The sequence below is a fragment of the Magnolia sinica genome, chromosome 10 (assembly GCF_029962835.1).
Source record: "Magnolia sinica isolate HGM2019 chromosome 10, MsV1, whole genome shotgun sequence".
NCBI classification, from domain to species: Eukaryota; Viridiplantae; Streptophyta; class Magnoliopsida; order Magnoliales; family Magnoliaceae; genus Magnolia; species Magnolia sinica.
In genome coordinates, this window is record NC_080582.1 from 49,295,913 (window position 1) to 49,318,924 (window position 23,012).

A 23,012-nucleotide genomic window follows, 5' to 3' on the forward strand; every position below is an offset into this window, starting at 1 on the left:
TAATTTCATAAATTAACAGCATGCCCCAAATCTGTAAAGCAGAGAAACAACACTATCAGAGTCACATCTTTTTTTTTTGAGTTTTGTTGAGTTGAATTGACTTGACCAAGTTACCTGTCCAGACAGTCACATCTTTTTCTTTTCTTTTTTTACTTTCTTTCTTGAGTCTTGATGAACTGATCAAATCGACTAGAGATTTTTCAAGTTTCCAAATAGAGGTACAAAAAGACAATGATTAGTCAACCAAAGATTGGAAAAAAATGGCTGCTAAAATCAGAGCAAAAGGTATTTAATACCCACCTCCATGGAAATTATAATAAGGAATTAAAAGTAGAGTGGTCTATTTCACAGGTTGAAGCCAAAAGACATTTACAAACCTGGGAACCATGCTGATCACAAATAACCAATATGGGGACTGGGAAACAATCTGTTATGATAATTTGAGCATCATCATGAGGAGCTTGCAATAGTTGAGCAAAGGCCTGTAAAATAATCAAGATAAGAGATTTTTTTTAAGGGTAGTACAAGTCCTCTTTCTCGTCATAATCATTGAAAGCTTACATTGCAACCGACAGAGTATCAAGATTGATTATGCGCCCTAACTCAACAGGGATCCACCCTTTGAAATTGTTCGATGAGAAGTTTCTGCAGTTTAAAAGAAAATATAGATTGGTAAAAATATAAATATACTAATGAAAGCATGCGCACTTAATAACTGTAAGCCTCTGTACAAAGACATCATTGTAAATTAGAATATGTTCACAAATGACTGGCCCATCTCTAATATCTTTTGGTTAAGACTTACAGATATGTTAGACTCTCCAGCTTCAGGAATTCAGATGGAATGGAACCATTCAATCTTTGCCATGTACAATTCAAACAACTCCAACTATCCAAGCTCGGCCGGAATGCTACCAACCAGTTCATTGTTGTTCAATTTCCTGTAGAAGGAAACTATCAGAAATAATTTACACACAAATATCCCCGAAATGGAAATTTTATTTTAAAGTAAGAACCTTCACAGATAGCTTAGCTTGGACATGTTCCCCAATTCAGGTGGAATTAGCCCAGTGAGCTTGTTACTGTGTAGGTACCTGGGAAGAATAAACAGGAAACACCATGACCAATGATGAAGAAAATCCCTGTTGCATGAATACTGAAGCTATGAAATAAATATCATGAAATCTAACAATTCTTGCTGACATTTTTCTGAAAACATAGAAAACAGAAATAAATAAATAAATAAAATAGGGTTTTAGATAGCATGACCAAAAAACAAAAAACCACATTTTCCTTTCTAGTATGGAAAGAAAATGCAGTAAAATGAAATGAAACTAAATCTCAGAAAAGAACATCAAAGCATCTGATTTATTAGACAAAATGCTTGTTGAATTTCCACTTCTCTGAAAATTCACCTGATGCGGAATTGCTTAAAAAAAGGCCAAAACCCTAATTTCCAAACAAATCACATCAGAGTCGAAGAGAGATCTCCAAAAGGGGCCAATCTCAGAAACTCTAAAGCAAATTCCAACAAATCAAACCATAACTCATACACAATACGCAAAAAATAAAACCTTTGGGATTTCTCCCACATCTACCGCATCCAAAACCTAACTCTCCCCGACGAAATCAAAAGCGATTTCCAGAAACTTAGCAATTCCGGTAAAAACACACAAAATGCAGGAAAAAAAAGGCACAAGACTGAATTTTCCGAAACTTTTTCCCACCAAACGCATCAAAACCCAACCATTCCTACCAAAAAAAAAAAACCCTAGCGATTCCCACCATAATTTTGAGAGGAACCGACACTCCAAGAGCCACGAACCCTAGCGATTCCCTTCTTCAATCAGCAACGAATGGTCGAAGAAATGGGAAGAAATGCCAGATTGCATGGTGAATAACAAAGATCGAAGGGAGATTCGTACGTACCTGGCGATGTCGAGATCGATTGAAGATCAGATCTTCGATTTTTACGTTTCTTTTTCATCTTCCTTTCTTTTTCTTGCTTCGATCTCTCCCTCCCTCTCTGTCTCTCTCTCCTTTTTCTTTTCTTCTTTTCGTTTTCCTGGTTTGGCTCGGGTAAAAACCCACCGATGGCGAGTCTCTCGCTCTCTCTCACCAAGGCACTCACGGTGAGTAGACCTTTGGCCTCGGTTCTAGGCAACTGAGGCTAAAAAGTAGGGCGCGCATCAAGTACCAGGCCCTCCTGTTCTGAGCTCGGTACTAGCGGAGGCCCCACGGGCCACTGAGGGGACACTGTGATGTGTTGCTTTTATCCACACCGTCCATCCATTTTTCTATATCATTTTAAAATATTGGATAAAAAATAAGGCAGATGATAGGCTTAAGTGGACCACACCATAAGAAGAAGCAGTGCTAAGAACGCCCAGCATTGAAACCTTCGTAGGGTCCACCGTGCCATTTATTTTCCATCCAACCTGTTGATATGGTCATATATACCTGGATGAAGTGAAAAAATAAATATCATACTGATCTATAACTCTATAACTTCTGTGGCGCTGAGAATTTTTCAATGGTAGGAATTTAATCCCCACTGTGTGGTCCATTTAAGACTAGAAGCTGTCTATTTTTTGTCCAGTGTTCTAAATTGATATGAAAAAAAATAGATGAACGGTGTGGGTAGAAGTCTTAGATCACGGTGGCCGCTAGATGGCCCGTGGGGCCTCTGCCTATCCCGATAAGTAGACTTTTGGCGTCGATTCTATGCAAATGAGGTAAAATAGTAAACTAACTTAGGCTAAAAGGTAGACTTTTGGCCTCGGTTCCTATGCAACTGAGGCTAAAAGGTAGACTTGTATCCTCGGTTTTTATGGAACTGAGGCTAAAAGGTAGACTTTTCGCCTCGGTTCTTATGCAACTGAGACTAAAAGGTAGACTTTTCGCCTCGGTTCCTATGCAAGGGAGACTAAAAGGTAGACTTTTCGCCTTGGTTCCTATAGAACTGAGGTTAAAAGGTAGACTTTTCGCCTCGGTTCTTATGCAACTGAGGCTAAAAGGTAGACTTTTCACCTCGGTTCCTATGCAACTGAGGCTAAAAGGTAGACTTTTCGCGTCGGTTCCTATGCAATTGAGGTTAAAAAGTAGACTTTTCGCCTCGGTTCCTATGCAAGTGAGACTAAAAGGTAGACTTTTCGCCTCAGTTCCTATGCAACCGAGGCTAAAAGGTAGACTTTTCGCCTCGGTTCCTATGCAACTGAGGCTAAAAAGTAGACTTTTCACCTCGGTTCCTATGCAACTGAGGCTAAAAGGTAGACTTTTCGCCTCGGTTCCTATGCAACTGAGGTTAAAAGTTCATTTTTCGCCTCAGTTCCTATGCAACTGAGGCTAAAAATGAACTTTTAGCCTCAGTTCCTTAACAACTGAGGCTAAAAAACACATTTAGCCTCCATTTTTTTAACTGAGGCTAAAAAATTGTGGCTAAAGGCATATTTTCTTGTAGTGCCATATCGAAGATCCTATCCGTCCATCGGTTGGCCACCTCACGGTGGCCCCCAAGAAGCTTTGAAACAAGCTGATATTTGTTAATTCATCCGTACAGTCCAACAGCAACTGTTGTTGGACATCCCATGGTTAGACGTTTTGGATGACCTATCAGCAAGGTGGGCCCATGATCTGGTCGAAATGGACGGACGATGGATATGATACATATGTTAAGGTGGGCCATCAAAAAGGGAAGAGAGAGAGAGAGAGAGAGAGAGAAGGGGAGGAACCCCGCCACTATGGGCCCTCCCTAAACAATGCATATATCAAGATGAGTCCCACATATGTGGGCCCTCAAATCACAAATTAAATAAATAAAATCACCCACCTTTGATCTCTCATTCCTTCTTCCGCCAATGCATGTTAGAGCTCCAAAGGTACAATTTCAACGGTTGGGATCAATTTTGGAGGGTGGTATTGGGTGGTAGGAAGGTGGGCCACACTAGCTCTTCTCATGGTGAGCCATGGACGTTGGGTGCTTCTCTTTGGGGTTGGAGAGATAGAAATGAGATAAAGAAAAATCATGAATGAAAAGGGATGGATGGATGGTTGTTGTAAGGGAGGGGATGGGAAGGCATGGTTTGGTTTGAATTTTTTGTAAAAGAGAGATGGGTAGGGGAAAGAGAGAGTTGACTTGTGGAAAAAGAGTGATGGGTGCTTGTACTTAGGGTATGGGTTGTACTTGACTTGGGTGGTTGATTAATTGATGAGACACATTATAGAGATTCCCTCGAAATTCGCAACGCGCAGCGTTTCTCTCGAAATGAACGTGGGCCCACATCTTCTAGCCTGGGTATCGGTTCGGTGCATGAGTCACGGCGTTGGAACCGTGGCGACGATGCGATCGCTAGGTTACTAGTTTCGAGTCGAGTCGACTACGATATGCAGGATTCGGCTTAGGATCACGTGCAAACATCGAATACAGGTCGATGGTCGCTGGAATTCGACCGGAAAGACCGCGGAAGCCTATGGAACGGTACGGGCTAGTATACGAGTCTCACAATTTTAGGGTAAGAACCAAAGAATGACGCAAAATTAAAATTTGAAGTGGACCACACCAAAGAAAACAATGGGGAGAGTGATTCCCACCATTGAATCTATCCTAAGGCCCATCATAATGTTTATTTGAAATCCAAACTGTTCAAAAGTTTAAAAAAAACACGAAATAAGAGAAAACATATATATCAGCTTGATCTAAAACTTTTGTGGTCTTTAGAAGTTTTTAATGATGGGCGTCACTGTCCCACTGTTTTCTGTGTTGGGGTCCACTGGAGCTTTGGATTTAAATCATTCTTTGGATATTACCCTAAAATGATCTCTCCAAATGGATGGAAGGTGTGGATACAAAACATACATCATGGTGGGGCCCACAGAACTTGCTGACGTCACTTCAGTAGCTAGTCTCGCTACTCCCCCTGACACTAGCCCCGTGGCTAGTGGTCAGTGCTTTATGAGCCCCATCATGATGTATGTGCTTCATCCATGCCGTTCATCCATTTTTAAATATCATTCTAGGGCTTGAACCCTAAAATGCGAGGTATATAAATCTTAGGTGGACCGCACCACATGAAAACAATAGTGATTGGATTTCCATCATTAAAATCCTCCTAAGGCCCACTGTACTATTTATTTGACATCCAATCTGTTTATTAGGTCATACAAGCCTAGGGGAAAAACAAAAATCATCTCGATCCAAAACTTTTATGGCCCCCAAAATGTTTTTAATGGTTGATGCTCATTCAACATTGTTTCCTGCAATGCGGTCCATTTCAGATTGGGATAACCTCATTTTTGGTCTCATGCTGTAAGATAATCTTTAAAAATAGATGGACGACATAGATGAAACACATACATCATGGTGGGGCCCACAGAGCACCAACCACCAGCCATTGGCTGGTGTCAGGGGGAGTAGTCAATCCGTTCCCCTTATTTGTGGTGTGGTCCATTTAATCTTTGGATATGATTCATTTTTTAGATAATTCTCTAAAATGATGTTGAAAAATGGATGAACAGTGTGGGTTAATCCTAAATTTTCGGTATATCCAAAACTCAAGTAGACCATGTCGCACGAAACAGTGTGGAATAATGATTTCCACCATTGATACCTTCCTTGGGCCCACAATAATGTTTATTTACCATCTGACCTGTTCATAATATAAACAAGAAATGAATGAAGAGAAAACACAAACATCAGCTTGATCCAAAACTTCTATGGCCTCTAAGAATTTTTCAATGGTAGAGGTTCAATCACACTATTTCCTGTGGTGCGGTCCACTTGAGCTTTGGATATGCTTCCTTTTTATTTTTTAAACCTCAAATTATCTGTTAACATGGATGAACGGAGTGAATAAAAAAAATAAATAACGGTAGACCCCATAGAGTTTTCTCTAGTAAGGGTAATGAGTAACTCACATAAATGTAGTGGAGAGGGGTTTCCTTAAAACATTCATAATCATATATTGGGCCTGCCTAAATGTGATTCACATGTTCAACCCACTCATTATGTGTGTCCCACTTGAATAAGGGGTCTGTCACGCCCCAAACTCGGAAACTGGGCTCACAAAATTTTCGATCCCGAATCTGGTGTCGACAGCCTCCGTAGTACCCCATTCTCGTCACCCAGCATCTATACGCAAGATTCCGATCTTGGGATCCTACAATGCTGAAAGGGAAAATACATATATCGAAGATCAAAGCTCCAGAAGGCCGTTGCACGCTCCAAGCTCAATACTGCTACAACCTAACGTCACCTGTATGCATCTATTATGCATAAGCTTATAGAAAGCTTAGAGGGTGGTGTAAATGTGTGCACAAGGTAAGTGCCAGGTATTCAATACAATGCCATAATCATACGATATCGAAAATATTGGTAAGATCATGAATCATACTATATCAGAGTAAGCAGAAATACTGACAAGTCCATGAGTCAATCAATATCAGAATACATAATACAGATCAGTTATGCAAATGAGGAGTCATAAAGAGCCAAAATATCAGATGTTGATGATGTGATACAATATACAATTCCTGATGAGTTCACGAATAGCGTCAGCCGTACCTAGACCATATAAATGCAGAAACACAGTAATCTAAGATTCCATATGCCACGGATGTAATGCAATATGCAGTGCAAATAGAATGACCATGCTAGAGTGTGAAGTCGGGATGATAGTACGTAGTATCGTAGGCTACGAGGTCCACCACAAGGGACTTCTATCCAAACCAGTCCCATACCTAAATTTGGATAGTCAGACTCATTGTGGTAAACTCCTGATCTCAGGTTAATCGCGCGCACCAACCAAAATCCTGGCCTTTGCAAAGGTACACGTAACAAATAGTTACGCACCACCAACCCGAATGGATAGTGAATGAATGAATGAATGAGTATGAAATTCCAGCTCAATAAGTTCACATATCAGTACGGTTCCTCTCTAGGATCATCACCGGGGTCTATTACACTCTACGCCAGCTTACCGCCCCTATCCTTGCGCACAACTGGATAAGTGAAAGAGACCTCACTATCCGCCTACCAATATCGGGCCCAACTAGTCGATAGCGGACCCATTCCTCAAGCTGGTCAAACTCAACCTAAATATTGTCCCCTCACTCAGGCGGGGAAGGTCACCCCCCTCCCAACCAACCACGACATAGTGGGATACGCGGCCTATTGGAATATAACCCTCATGTGCTCATATATATCCATTCGGTCTCAATGTTGGGGTGTCCTCTGGTACCAAGAGGGTTTAGGGATTTTCACCCAGGGTCATCTATGGCAGCCCGATGCTTGAACAAAAATTTTTTGGTGTCTCATCTGGCGATCCACAATATGCCTGTGGAGGCTACGAGCCTGATGTCGCTAGGGTGTACAGTAATCACAACACACAATGCACGATGCATGAGTCATACAATCCAGTCATGCATCAATCATCCGCATACCGTGCGCTTATGTGAGATAACCTCCGCCTATCAAGGAGTCTCATAACAACATGCCCAATGACATATACAATGGTCAACCACATCTCATAACAAACATGCAGATGATTCGTAAGGGCATGTATCATGATGTTATGTAGTCACATACTCTTAATTAGTATCAATAACCGACATCGACAATCAACCACAACAATGTGGACATTTAACTAACATTGTTCCTCAAGGAATGGCCCACATAGAGCCTAACATATAGTGGACCCATGGCCTCACACAAGGACCTAATATACAACACCATGGGCCTTATTCAAGAGCTTAATACACATCACGATGGGCCTCTCACATGAGCTTAATATACATCACAATGAACTCTATTGCCTGGCCCTCAAATGCATCACAATGGGCCTCATCACATAGACCTCATATTCATCACATTAGGCCTTAAACACGGGCTGCATATATATCAATAGGTCTCGACAATCGGCTTTGGCAATCAAAATCGGCCTCGACAATTGAAGTCAACCTTAACAATCGGAATCGGCCTCAATACTCAGCCTCGATAATCGGAATTGGCCTATACAATTGGCCTCGACAATCGGAATTGGCGTCGATACTTGGCCTCGACAATCAGAATCGGCCTGTACAATCGGCCTCGATAATAAGAATCAGCCTATACAATCGGCCTCGACAAACTGAAATCGGCCTCGATACTCGGCCTCGACAATCGAAATCGGCCTATATAATCGGTCTCGACAAATCAGAATCGGCCTCAATACTCGGCCTTGACAATCGAAATCGGCCTGTACAATCGGCCTCGACAAATTGGAATCGGCTTTGATACTCGGCCTTGATAATCAGAATCGACCTAAATACTCGGCCTCGACAAACGGAATCGGCCTATACAATCGGCCTCGATAAATCAGAATCCACCTAGATACTTGGCCTCGATAATCAAAATCGACCTATTCAATCAGCCTCGATAAATCAGAATCGGCCTAAATACTTAGCCTTGACAATCGGAATCGGCCTATACAATCAGCCTCGATAATCAGAATCAGTCTCGATACTCGGCCTTGATAATCGGAATCAGCCTATACAATCGGCATCGACAAATCGGAATCGCCCTGATACTCGGCCTCAACAATCGGAATCGACCTGGATACTCAGCCTCGATAATTGGAATCATCCTATACAATCGGCCTCGACAAATCAGAATCGACCTAGATACTCGGCCTCGACAATCGGAATCAGCCTCAGTACTCGGCCTTGACAATTAGAATTGGCCTATATAATCGACCTTGATAAATTAGAATCAGCCTAGATACTCGACCTCAACAATCGAAATCAGCCTATACAATCGGCCTCGATAAATTAGAATCGACCTAGAAACTCGGCCTTAACAATCGGAATCGGCCCATACAATCGGCATCAACAAATTGGAATCGGTATCGACAATCGGGATCGACCTCTATAATCGACCTCGTCATTCAGAATCGGCCTTGATAATCAGAATCAATAATCGGTCATAATAATCGGCCTCGATCGCTAATCGGCAATCGACCATGACAGTCAGAATCGATCGATAATTGGTAAACAAAATCGGTGAGAATGGGCCTAACAAGGCCTAAGGGAAGGTCACAATGTGGACATTCAATCATCATCGCCCATCAATGTGGTCATTTAACCATCATTGTTCCCAAGGAGTGGCCCACATAGAGCCAAACGTATCGTATGCCGATGGCCTCACACAGGGGCCTAATACACAACAGGTGGGCCGCATTCACGGGCCTCATACATGGGCTACATATACATCACTATGGGTCTTACCAAATGGGTAGGAAATACATCACAATGGGCCTTATTAAAATCAGATTGGGCTGTTCGAATCAAACATATACATCACGTGGGTCTCGGCACATGGGCCATGATTACATCACATCGGGCCTTGTCATATGGGCCTTATATAAATCACAATGGGCTGCAATACATGGATCTCATATACATCAAATGAGACGCACTATATGGGCCTCATATACATCAAATGGGCTGCACTATATGGGGCTCAGAATCATCAAATGGGTCGCATCACATGATCCGCACCAATGGGTCAATTTACATCATAGGTGGGCCCTGCACATTGGCCCTAATATACATCATAGATGAGCCCTGCACATGGGCCTCATGGACGGGCTATAAATACATCAAGGCGGGCCTCATGGATGACCACAAATATATCAGGTTGGGCCTCATCATATGAGCCGCACCAAAATCATTTCAATAGTTGTAGGTGTAACATGTGTATCACTGCACACATGTCCCACATATGATGATGAGCACTGCCCAAACATTATCCAGGTAAATCATTACCATCCAACCATTGGACAGCACCGTCCAAACATAGTCCAAAATCGTGCAGACATGTGGACGGTGTGGATGAAATACATACAACATGGTGGTGTCCATGTGGTTGTGGCCCACAGCAGATAGACGGCATGAATAACACATATATTGCGGTGGGGTCCACAAGATGGACAGTCTAGATGACCAAACCCTAATGTTGACGTCAGAATAGTGGGCCCACCATCCTGAAATCGGATGGACGGCTGAGATAAACACTTGAGGGGTCTACTGCACAGACGATGCAGATAAAACCCATGTATCATGGTGGCATCCACTGTCACTGTCGAACAGATCCAGCACCATCCAGATCATCTGGACGGTGTGGATGAAACAAATACATCAAGTGGGTCCCCACCATCTAGAAACGCTGGACGGTGTGGATAATACCATGCATCAAGGTGGGTCCCACGTGGGGCCCCACCAGCTATAATATTATATTAATTATTTTATTTATTTGAAAGGACTATTGCTGAAATGTCCAGCGTCCAGGCCTATGGTTTTCCTAATCTGGACGGACGGTGTGGTTATCCACATAAGGTCCATGTGATGGACGGCAGGAATGTTAGGCACGTACATTAGGTGGGTCCCATCCCACACGTGCAATACGTGTGGGGTGGGCCCCACACAATCTAAAAATAGATGGACGGTGTGTGTGAAACACAAGTCACCATGGGATCCACTGTCCTGGACAAGGACGGAGTGGATATACAACAATTACATCATGGTGGGTCCCACTCACACGTGTCATACGTGTGGGGTGGGCCCACATTCAGGACAATGGACGGTGTAGGATATAACACCCATCTCATGGTCCACCCACCGTCCTGAAATCGGGCAGATGGTGTAGATTACATGCATCCAAGGTGGGTTCCACCGTCCTGCAATAGATGGTGGACATTACATACACATGTACATCAAGGTGGGACCACACATGTGGCCCACCATTTCCTAGGATCAAGCAAATATTTGTGGTTTCCTTCGCATCCAGGCTGCTAGAAATCAGGAAAGTGGGCCCCACGGTTGGCTGGCATGGGTATAAAATACATACTTCGTGGTGGGGTCCATTAGGGTGGGCCATGCAACCCGGAATCGAGCCGGTATAGTGTTTTCCCTTCATTCAGGTTGGCCCGAAAATGGGCAGCAGGATAGGCTCTTCTCGTTGAATAGCTTAATGGTCCCCACTAAATGGACGGCTTGGATATCATGCATCATCATGTGGGCCATATATCATCAACACCAAAATAAAAGAGAGAGAGAGAGAGAGAGAGAGAGAGAGATGGAGAGATCAGTGAGAGAAAGGGAGGGACCTCGTCACTATGGGCCCTCCCTATATGATGCATCAAGTGGGTCCCAAATCATGTGGACCCTACATCAAAATCAAATGAAATGAGCACCCACCGTTAGATCTTGGACTATTCCTTCCACTGATGTAATCTAGAGATCCAAGGGCACATTTTCAACGATTGAGATGATCTTTGGATGGTGAGATTAAGTCGTAGGGTGGTGGGCCACACCTAGCTTCTCCATGAAAGCCATGGACATTGGGTGCTTGGGTTGCTTGAGAGAATGAGTAGAAAATGAGAGAGAGACAGAAGATGTAAGAGAGAGGGATGGGAGGAATGGGTTGTTGTAAGAAAGGGTTGACTTTAGGGATGGGAGAGAGAGGGGTGCCATGCTTTGTTGGTGGGAAAGTGATGGGCTAGGTACTTGCTTGTACCTTGATTGATTGATGTGAGGGGTTGTAGAGATTCCCTCGAAATTCACAACACGCGGCGTTTTCCTTAAACTAAACATGGGCCCACATCTCTTGGCCTAGGTATCGCCTCGGCGTGTAATACGCGGCGTCGGAACCGCGCCATAGCTCAGTCGCTAAGATACAAGTTTCGGGTCGAGCCGACTTTAGAATGCGAGATACAACTCGAGATTGCGTACAATTGCTGTCTATGCATCGCGGGTCACCGAAATTCGATCGGGAGGACCGTGGAAGCCTACATAATAGTACAGGCTAGGATATGGGTCTTACAGATCCCCCCTCCTAATAAAAATTTCGTCCTCAAAATTTAAAACACGAGACAACAAATACAGAGTTCACAAGGGTGGGAAATCCTATCGTTATAGTTATAATCAGAACACAATATACTAAATCATCAAACACCCAAGAGATGGGGATAACGCCCACGAACCTTAGCCTTGTGCTCCAAAGACGCCTAATCAGTACTACGATGACTCTACTGAACCTTGGATCCTTGATCAGAAACGATTGAAACTGGAATATTATGCAGCCTCACAATTTTAACGGTAGGGAGCTATATTAGAAATATTTTAAGTTATCCAAAGTCGGAGATCTAATCATTCTAAGTTCTCAACAATCATAGAGTATAGGGTAACTATCAGCAGATATATGATGTTATCCTTAGGAATTCCTAAGTTATTCTCTGATACCATCTTCTGTCGCGCCCCAAACTCGAAAATCAGGCTCAAAAAATTTCTGATCGCCGAATCCGGTGCCGACAGCCTCCGTAGTACACCATTCTCGGCACCTAAGATCCATATGCCAGATTCCGATCCTGGGATCCTACAAGGAGGATTTTTCAATGTACATTTAACTCGTATTAAGCATAACCACAAGTATACCGAAATCACAAAGGTAACATCATCACCACATATCCACTAATATAAACATTTAAATACAATGCTGAAAGGGAAACTACATATATCGAAGATCAAAGCTCCAGAAGGCCGTTGCACGCTCCAAGCTCAATGCTACTGCAACCTAACGTCACCTGCACGCATCTATCATGCATAAGCTTATAGAAAGCTTAGAGAGTGGTGTAAGTGTGTGCACAAGGTAAGTACCACGTATTCAATACAATGTCATAATCATACGATATCAGAAACACTGGTAAGATCATGAATCATACAATATCAGAGTAAGTGAAAATACTGACAAGTCCATGAGTCAATCAATATCAGAATACGATATACAGATTAGCTATGCAAATGAGGAGTCATAAAGAGCCAAAATATCAGATGCTGATGATGTGATACAATATACAATTCGTGATGAGTTCACGAATACCGTTAGTCGTACCTAGACCATATAAATGCAGAAACAAAGTAATCCAAGATGTCATATGCCATGGATGTAATGCAATATATGGTGTGAATGAAATGACCATGCTAGAGTGTGAAGTTGGGATGATAGTACGTAGTATCGCAGGCGATGGGGTCCACCACAAGGGACTTCTATCCAAACTAGTCCCATACTTAAATTTGGACAGTCAGATTCATTGTGGTAAACTCCTGATCTCAGGTTAGTCGCGTGCCCTAACAGAAATCCTAGCCTTTACAAAGGTACACGTAACAAATAGTTGCGCACCACCAGCCCGAGTGGATAGTGAATGAATGAATGAATCAGTATGCAATTCCTGCTTAATAAGTCCACATATCAGTACGGTTCCTCTCTGGGATCATCACCGGGGTCTATTACACTCTACGCCAGCTTGCCGCCCCTATCCGAGATCACAATTGGGTAAGTGGAAGAGACCTCACTATCCGCCTACCAATATCGGGCCCGTCTCGTCGATAGCGGACCCATTCCTCAAGTTGGTCAAACTCAACCTAGATATTACACCCTCACTCAAGCGGGTAAGGTTACACCCCCTCTCAACCGACCATGACATAGTGGGAGACGCGGCCTGCTGGAATAAGGCCCTCATGTACTCATATATATCCACTTGGTCTCGACATTGGGGCGTCCTCTGGTACCAAGAGGGTTTAGGGATTTTCACCCAGGGCCATTTATGGCAGCCCAATGCTCGAACCAAAAATTTTTGCTGTCTCATCTAACCATCCACAATATGCCTGTGGAGGCTACGACCCTAATGTCAATAGGGCGTACAACAATCACAACACACAATGCACGATGCATGAGTTATACAATCCAGTCATGCATCAATCCTGTGCATACCATGCGCTCATGTGAGATAACCTCCGCCTATCAGGGAGTCTCATTACAACATGCCCAATGACATATGCAATGGTCAACCACATCTCATAACAAACATGCAGATGGTGCGTATGGGCATGTATCATGATGCTATGTAGTTACATACTCATAATCAGTAGCAATAACCGACATCGACAATCAACCACGACAATGTGAACATTTAACCAACATTGTTCCCCAAGGAATGGCCCACATAGAGCCTAACATATAGTGGACCCATGGCCTCACACAAGGACCTAATATATAACACCATGAGCCTCACTCAAGAGCTTAATACACATCATGATGGGCCTCTCACATGGGCGTAATATACATCACAATGGACTCCATCGCCTGGCCCTCAAATGCATCACAATGGGCCTCATCACATAGACCTCATATTCATCACATTAGGCCTTAAACACGGGCTACATATACATCACATAGGTCTCGACAATCGGCCTTGGCAATCGAAATCGGGTTCGACAATCGAAATCGGCCTTAACAATCGGAATCGACACTTGAAATCAGCCTCGGTACTCGGCCTCGACAATTGGAATCGGCTTATACAATCGGTCTCGATAATCAGAATTGGCCTCGATACTTAGCCTCGATAATCAGAAACGGCTTATACAATCGGCCTCGATAATCGAAATCGGCCTTGACAATTGAAATCCACCTCGACAAACCAGAATCGGCCTCGATACTCGGCCTCGACAATCGAAATTGGCCTATACACTTGACCTCGATGAATCGGAATCGGCCTAGATGCTCAGCCTTGACAATCAGAATCGGCCTATACAATTGGCATCGACAAATCAGAATCGGTATTAACAATCGGGATCGGCCTCTATAATCAGCCTCGTCATTCAGAATTGGCCTCAATAATCAAAATCAACAATCGGTCATCATAATCGGCCTCGATCGCTAATCGGCAATCGACCACGACAGTTAGAATCAATCGATAATCAGTAAACGGAATCAACGAGAATGGGCCTATCAAGGCCTAAGGGATGGTATGTGGACATTCAACCATCATCGCCCATCAATGTGGTCATTTAACCATCATTGTTGCCAAGGAGTGGCCCACATAGAACCAAACGTATCGTAGGCCCATGGCCTCACACAAGGGCCTAATACACAACAGGTGGGCTGCATCCACGAGCCTCATACAAGGGCTACATATACATCACTATGGGCCTTACCAAATGGGCTAGAAATACATCACAATGGGCCTCATCATATGGGCCTTATATAAATCATATTGGGCCATTCGGATCAAATATATACATCACGTGGGTCTCGGCACATGGGCCATGATTACATCACATCGGGCCTTGTCATATGGGCCTTATATAAATCATAATGGGCCGCAATACATGGATCTCATATACATCAAATGGGCCGCACTATATGGGACTCATATACATCAAATAGGCTGCACTATATGGGCCTCATATACATTAAATGGGCCGCACTATATGTGCCTTATATACATCAAATGGGCCGCATCACATGATCCGCATCAATGGGTCAATATACATCACAGGTGGGCCCTGCACATTGGCCCTAATATACATCATAGGTGAGCCCTGCACATGAGCCTCATGGACGTGCTATAATTACATCAAGGCGAGCCTCATGGAAGGCCACAAATATATCAGGGTGGGCCTCATCATGTGAGCCACACCAAAATCATTTCAATAGTTTTAGGTGTAACCTGTGTATCACTACACACATGGTCCACGTATGATGATTAGCACTACCCAAACATTGTCCATGGCAAACCCACACGTGCCTGCCTTACAATGTGTTCTCTAGTCCTTTTAACATCCTTCTTGGTACTCGACTTGCCTCTTGATGTATTTCGGGACTTCCCACCCTTTCTATTCTTTCTTCTCCCTCGATCTTGTATCACAAGAGCCTCTTATTGAGTAGACCCCTGAGACTTCCTCCTTGTGATCTCCTCATTGAAGAGACAACTACTTACCTGTTCCATGGACACCTTTCCGTCTAGAGCGGAGTTACTTAGAGACACTACCATTGTCTCTCAACTATCAGGCAATGAGCTAAGTAATAGCAAAGCCTTTAATTCATCGTCCACGACCATCTTCATAGCAGAGAGCTGGTTCAATATATTGCTGACTTCATTCATGTGCTCAGCCACAGAACCACCATCTTTGAACTTGAGATTCACAAGTCATCTTATTAGAAAAATCTTATTACCGGCTGTCTTCCTCTCATACAACCCTTCTAATTTCAGCCATAGGCTAGCGGCTGAGGTCTTCGTAGACACATGATGGAATATGGAATTGTCCAACTATTGTCTAATAAACCCCACCGTCTTCAGGTCCAACTTTTTCCAATCATCATCTACCATATCTTTTAACTTTGCTAATATGCCTTGAATTGGAGAATACAAGTCCTTGCAATAAAGCAAGTCCTCCATCTTAGCCTTTCATATGGTTCAGTTAGAACCATTGAGACTGATCATCCTTGATGAGCCACTTCCATAATTCAAAACCGATCCCAATCCGTTCAACCAACCTGAAGTCTCTGATACCACTTTGTTGGGAGTCGTTGCACAAAACCTTAGGATCCAGCCTCCTAAAACACCAGAATTATGAGATAATAAAGCAATGAAATAAATCAAAGCACAAACCACACAACACAAGAGATTTTTACGGGAAAAACCCTCAAAGAGGTAAAAACCATGGGACCTCGTCTAGAGCAACAATTCACTATGAAGTAGAACGTTACAACCGATCACAAACACACACCGCTTGGAACAAACCTTCTTCACTTACACAGGAGCGGATGAACAATAAGAGAATAAAGAAAACAGATAGATCTCACCGATTACGAGGACGTAGAAGCGTTGAGACCTCGACTGTGAAGTAGATTACTAAAATGGTGGTGTCCACATATGATGATTAGCACAGCACCGTTCAAACATTGTCCAGCACCATCCAGACATGTGGACGGTGTGGATGAAATACATACAACATGGTGGTGTCCATGTGGGTGTGGCCCACAGCAGATAGACGGCATGAATAACACATATATTGCGGTGAGGTCCACAAGATGGACGGTCTGGACGATCAGACCCTAGTGCTAACGTCAGAATAGTGGGCCCACCGTCCTGAAATCGGATGGACAGCTAGGATAAACACTTGAGGGGTCCACTACACAGATGATACAGATAAACTGATTGTATCACGGTTGCATCCACCGTCACCATCCAACAGATCCAGCATTGTCCAGATCATCTCGACGGTGTGGATGAAATAAATACATCAAGGGGGTCCCCACCGTCCAGAAACGCTGGACGGTGTGGATGATACCATGTATTAAGGTGGATCCCATGTGGGGCCCCACCATCTATAATATTATATTAATTATTTTATTTATTTGAAAGGACTGTTGCTGAAATGTCCAGGGTCCAGGCCCATGGTCTGCCTAATCTGGACGAACGGTGTGGATTGTCCACATAAGGTCCACGTGATGGACGGCAGGAATGTAAGGCACGTACATTAGGTGGGTCCCATCCCACATATGCAGTACATGTGAGGTGGGCCCCACACAATTTGAAAATAGATGGATGGTGTGTGTGAAACACACGTCACCATGGGATCCACCGTCCTGGACAAGGACAGAGTGGATATACAACAATTACATCATGGTGGGTCCCACCCACACGTGTCACACGTGTGGGGTGGGCCCACGTTCAGGATAATGGACGGTGTAGGATATAACACCCATCTTGTGGTCCACCCACCATCCTGAAATTGGACAGACGGTGTAGATTACATGCATCCAAGGTGGGTTCCACCGTCCTGCAATGGATGGTGGATATTACATACACATGTACATCAAGGTGGGACCACACATGTGGCCCACCATTTCCTAGGATCGAGCAAATATTTTTGGTTTCCTTCTCATCCAAGCTGCTAAAAATCAGGAAAGTGGGACTCACATTTGGCTGGCATGGTATAAAATACATACTTCTTGGTGGGGTCCATCAGGGTGGTCCATGCAGCCCAGAATCGAGCCGGTATAGTGTTTTCCCTTCATCCAGGCTGGCCCGAAAATGGGCAGCAAGATAGGCTCTTCTCGGTGGACGGCTCGATGGTCCCCACTAAATGGATGGCCTAGATATCATGCACGTCATGTGGGCCATATATCATCAACACCAAAATAAAAGAGAGAGAGAGAGAGAGAGAGAGATAGATCAGTGTGATAGAGGGAGAGACCCCGCCATTATGGGCCCTCCCTATACGATGCATACATCAAGTGGGTCCCAAATCATGTGGACCCTACATCAAAATAAAATGAAATGAGAACCCACTGTTAGATCTTGGACTCTTCCTTCCACCGATGCGATCTAGAGCTCAAAGGGCGCATTTTCAACGGTTGAGATGATCTTTGGATGGTTGGATTGGGTGGTAGGGAGGTGGGCCACACCTAGCTTCTCCATGGAAGCATTAGACGTTGTGTGCTTGGGTTGCTTGAGAGAATGAGTAAAAAATAATAGAGAGAGAGAGAGAAGATGTAAGGAGAGAGGGATGTGAGGAATGGGTTGTTGTAAGGAAGGGTTGACTTTAGGGATGGGAGAGAGAGGGGTGCCATGCTTTGTTGGTGGGAAAGTGATGGGCTAGGTACTTTCTTGTACTTTGATTGATTGATGTGAGGGGTTGTAGAGATTCCCTCGAAATTCGCAATGCGCGGTGTTTTCCTTGAACTGAACACGGGCCCACATCTCCTGGCCTAGGTATCGCCTCGGCGCGTAATACGCAGCGTCGGAACCGCGGCGATGGCGCGGTCGCTAGGGTATAAGTTCCAGGTCAAGCCGACTCTAGAATGCAGGATACAACTTAGGATTGCGTACAATTGCTGTCTACGCGCTGCGGGTCACCAAAATTCGACCGGGAGGACCGTGAAAGCCTACGGAACAGTACAGGCTAGGATACGGGTCTTACATCAGCCACATCCAAAACTCATGTCGGCCCCACCAAGTGCTTTTATATTTTGTAGGATGTCTTCACATGGTTTTAGATGGTATGGCCCACCTGAGTTTCATATACAGATGATTTTTGACATATCTCATAACCTAAAGGGGACACATCCAATGCATGGTGTTGATGTTCGACACACATCATGATGGGCCTCACAAAACCTACGAACATCAATTCTTAGGTTCTCACGAGGTCAATAAGTTGGGTCACAATTTTGACCAAAATATTTGGCCGATTTTACATGTCTAGTCTATTCACTCTATTTTACTGATCAATACCCTCGATTTGACTAGTTACTCGCCCCGATCAGGCTACATATGAGAAAGATATTGGGCATACAAGATGGATCAACAATTTGAGTGAAATTTGATTTAAACATCTTAAGTTATTTATGCTTCAATCTGGACTGATTAGATTGTCCGAAAATAGTTAAAGGTTCAATTAGTGGATGTGCCTAAAAATTTAGTAAAAAATATTTTTTTTTCACAGATAAATTTCAATTTCCATTTAAAAATAACATTTTTTTTTCAAAATGTATATTTTTTTACTCTTAATTTTTCTTTGAAAACTTTTAACAAAATATCATTTTTATTATAAAATATTTCAAAAAAAAATTAAAATACAAATTCTAAATTTTTATTTTCAAAATCTCAAAAATTTTCTCAAATTTTAATTTTCTTCTCAAAAATTTCAAAATGCCAATTTCTTTTCTTCAAAAGCATAATTTTGTTTTCAACTTTTCAATTTTCTCTTTTAAAATAATATTTTTTTTTTTCAAAATCTCAGTGTTTTTATAAATAACCTTTTCTTTTAATTTCAAAATTTGAACATATACAATTATTTTTCAAAATCACAAAATTTTTTGACTTCTTTATTTTTCATTTCAAAATGTTTGTTTTTTGTTAACGTATCGATTTTTTAATATCATTTTACTTTAAAATTTTCAATTCTTTCGAACTTCACCATATTTTTAAAAGCATTTTTTTTTGAACAAGTCAATTTTTATCGAACTTCTGAATTTTATTATTATTTTCCATATACAAACTCTCATTTTCTTTTTCAAAATATTTTCAATTTTCTACATTGTCAAAAATTTCACATTTTTAAAATCTTTTTCATTTTCTTTTTTAGGATATTATTTTTTTTCTCGAAATCAAATTCTTTTTTTTTTTGAAATTATTAACTTTATTCAATATTCTTTTTTTCCCACAAAATAGATTTTTATTAAATCACGTTTTTTTTTTTTCAAAATCTCAAATTTTGCTCAAACATTGTTAAAATTTTTAAACTTCTCAATATCCTTTTCATGTGATATTATAAATCATTTAAATATTAGTTTTAAATTAAAAAAAATAATTTCCGCTCATTTGAAATAAAAACAAAATAATTTTTTTTTTCATTCAATCAATTGTTAAAAATAATCTTAGATACAAATATGTACAATTAAAACACTGAAATTCTATTAAAAAACAATTCTTAGACTACAAAAAAACATGATTTTCCACCATATTCTAAAAAAATGAAAAAAATAAATGTGTAAGGCAAAAGTCCTTTTACGACGGACAATGATCCATTATAAAAGCAACTAAAAATCTTCGTGAATTGCTATTTTGGGCAGGAATTTGGATCTGATCATATTATGTCACAAAATCAAAATTTGCGACGGATTTACTCCGTCGCCATTTTATGACGGACTACAATCGTCGTAAATCCGTCGTAATTATATTTTAGCGACGATTTTGTTTCATCACAAATTTTCGCAACTTTTGAACTATGGATTTTTGAGATAGATGGGATTGGCGACGGACTTTTTCCATTAGTGACAGATTAAATCCGTTGTTAAACCAAGTGATTGTTGTGACAGACGAAGTCCGTCACAAAATCCATCGCAAATTCACAATTTTAGCATAGTGGATTGTGGGTAGGGTGGAGGGATAAGTAGAAACTGTAACCCATGTTACTGTCTCTTACATTGTGTTGGCTAACAATGGTGGACGTGAGCTAAAATAAACCCATAAGCGTCCATGAGGGATGAGGGATGAGTAGCGTTGTGTTGCAAACTGGTATTGTGTTAGGTTGGCATGAGCCCTAAGCTCTTTATTGTTTTGCCTTATTTATAGACAATTGGGATAGCTACTAGAGAGTTATTTTGATAACTATTCCTCTATTATTTCGGCACAACCATTTTGGCCATTAAGAACAATGGCTAATTACATTCTGTCATGTGTAGAAATGCCTATAGCTAGCTAAGCTGATTGTATGCACTTCTTCTTAGTCATTATGCGACTACCACCTTTCTCATTTCACCATGTGTAAATGGTAGTTGTTATGATCTTATTATTTTGATCATGTGGTATCTGTCCCATGATGATGGCCAGCCCGACATCTCACAATCTTCCTTTTACTAATCGTTTCAGCTACAGGGATCTCGTCTTGATCTCTCATATGATGGTGCTGTCATGTGTTAGCTTCCTAGCCACACTATAAGAAAATAGGCCTTTAGCTACAATTTTTTAGCCTCTGTTGAAAAAATGGAGGCTAAATGTGTTTTTTAGCCTCGGTTGCTAAAGAACTGAGGCTAAAAGTTCATTTTTCACCTCAGTTACTAAGAAACTAAGGCTAAAAGTCTACTTTTTAGCCTCCATTGCATAGGAACCGAGGTGAAAAGTCTACTTTTTAGCCTCAGTTGCATAAGAACCGAGGCGAAAAGCCTAATTTTTAGCCTCAGTTGCATAAGAACCGAGGCCAAAGCCTAATTTTTAGCCTCAATTGCATAGGAACCGAGGCCAAAGCCTAATTTTTGGCTCCAGTTGCATAGGAACTGAGGCCAAAAGCCTAATTTTTAGCCTCAGTTACATAGGAACCGAGACCAAAAGCTACTTTTTAGCCTCAGTTGCATAGGAATCGAGGCAAAAAGTCTACTTTTTAGCCTCAGTTGCATAGGAACCGAGGCAAAAAGCCTGACTTTTAGCCTCAGTTGCATAGGAACTGAGGCCAAATGTCTACTTTTTAGCCTCAGTTGCATAGGAACTGAGGCTAAAAGTCTACCTTTTAGCCTCAGTTACATAGGAACCGAGGCGAAAAATCTACTTTTAAGCTTCAGTTGCATAGGAACCGAGGCTAAAATTCTACTTTTAAGCCTCAATTGCATAGGAACTGAGGCAAAAAGTCCACTTTTTAGCATCAGTTGCATAGGAATTGAGGCGAAAAGTCTACTTTTTAGCCTCAGTTGCATAGGAACTGAGGTGAAAAGCCTAATTTTTAACCTCAGTTGCATAAGAACCGAGGCCAAAGCCTAATTTTTAGCCTCAGTTGCATAGGAACCGAGACCAAAAGCCTAATTTTTAGCCTCAGTTGCATAGGTACCGAGGCCAAAAGCCTACTTTTTAGCCTCAGTTGCATAGGAACCGAGACCAAAAGCCTAATTTTTAGCCTCAGTTGCATAGGAACCGAGGCGAAAAGTCTACTTTTTAGCCCCAGTTGCATAGGAACCGAGGCCAAAAGTCTACTTTTAGCCTCAGTTACATGGAACCAAGGCTAAAAGTCTAATTTTTAGCCTCAGTTGCATAGGAACCGAAGCTAAAAGTCTTCTATTTTGCCTCGGTTAGTAAGTAATGGCGGTTAAAGGTTTAATTTTTAGCCTCAGTTGCACAGGAACTGAGGCTAAAAGTTTTGCAAGGGCCCACATGTCACTTCAGTAGCAAGTCTCGCTGCTCAACGTAGTTAATCCGTGTCCGTCCATATTGAATATATGTGGTCTATCTACACCGTCCATCCGTTTTTCCTGAAATTTACGCCCATAAAGGCCCCTACATCGCACGTTTTCCACCATTTCCCCTCTTTCACTCTCTTTCGCCATTGTAGCTCTGAAACGAAGTTTCGAAGCGAAGAACAGAGAATCCATCTGCAAAATGAAGCTTCGAGAGGCGAGGATTCGGAATCCTACCCCTCAAATTCTTAGTACGTGAAGCAAAAATCTTCTCTATTACTCTTTTATTCCGCGAGAATCTACGAAGTCTGCCCATTCCCCCCCTCTTTAGCTATAAGATCGTTTTTGGAAGTGAACGATTGGATCTCGCATGCATTTTCTCTGATCTTCATTCAATGGTTGAAGTGAAGAACAAAGAATCCGATCCGCAAAACAAAGCTTCGATAGGTGAGGATTCGATCTCCTACCC

At 42.2% G+C, this 23,012-nt stretch overlaps 1 long non-coding RNA gene across 2 annotated transcripts; it reads right to left on the reverse strand.

Annotated features, from left to right (window-relative positions):
- Positions 1 to 320: 320 nt before the first annotated feature.
- LOC131257459 (uncharacterized) lies at positions 321 to 2,033 on the reverse strand. Of its 2 annotated transcripts, none has more exons than XR_009177421.1 (5): positions 1,930 to 2,033; positions 1,017 to 1,094; positions 806 to 941; positions 562 to 645; positions 321 to 482 (listed from the first exon to the last, which is right to left on the reverse strand). It is a non-coding gene; the product is annotated as an uncharacterized LOC131257459 (long non-coding RNA). The 2 variants fall into 2 exon arrangements; XR_009177420.1 differs by having other exon boundaries at positions 325 to 482; positions 574 to 645.
- Between the last annotated feature and the right edge of the window lie 20,979 nt (positions 2,034 to 23,012).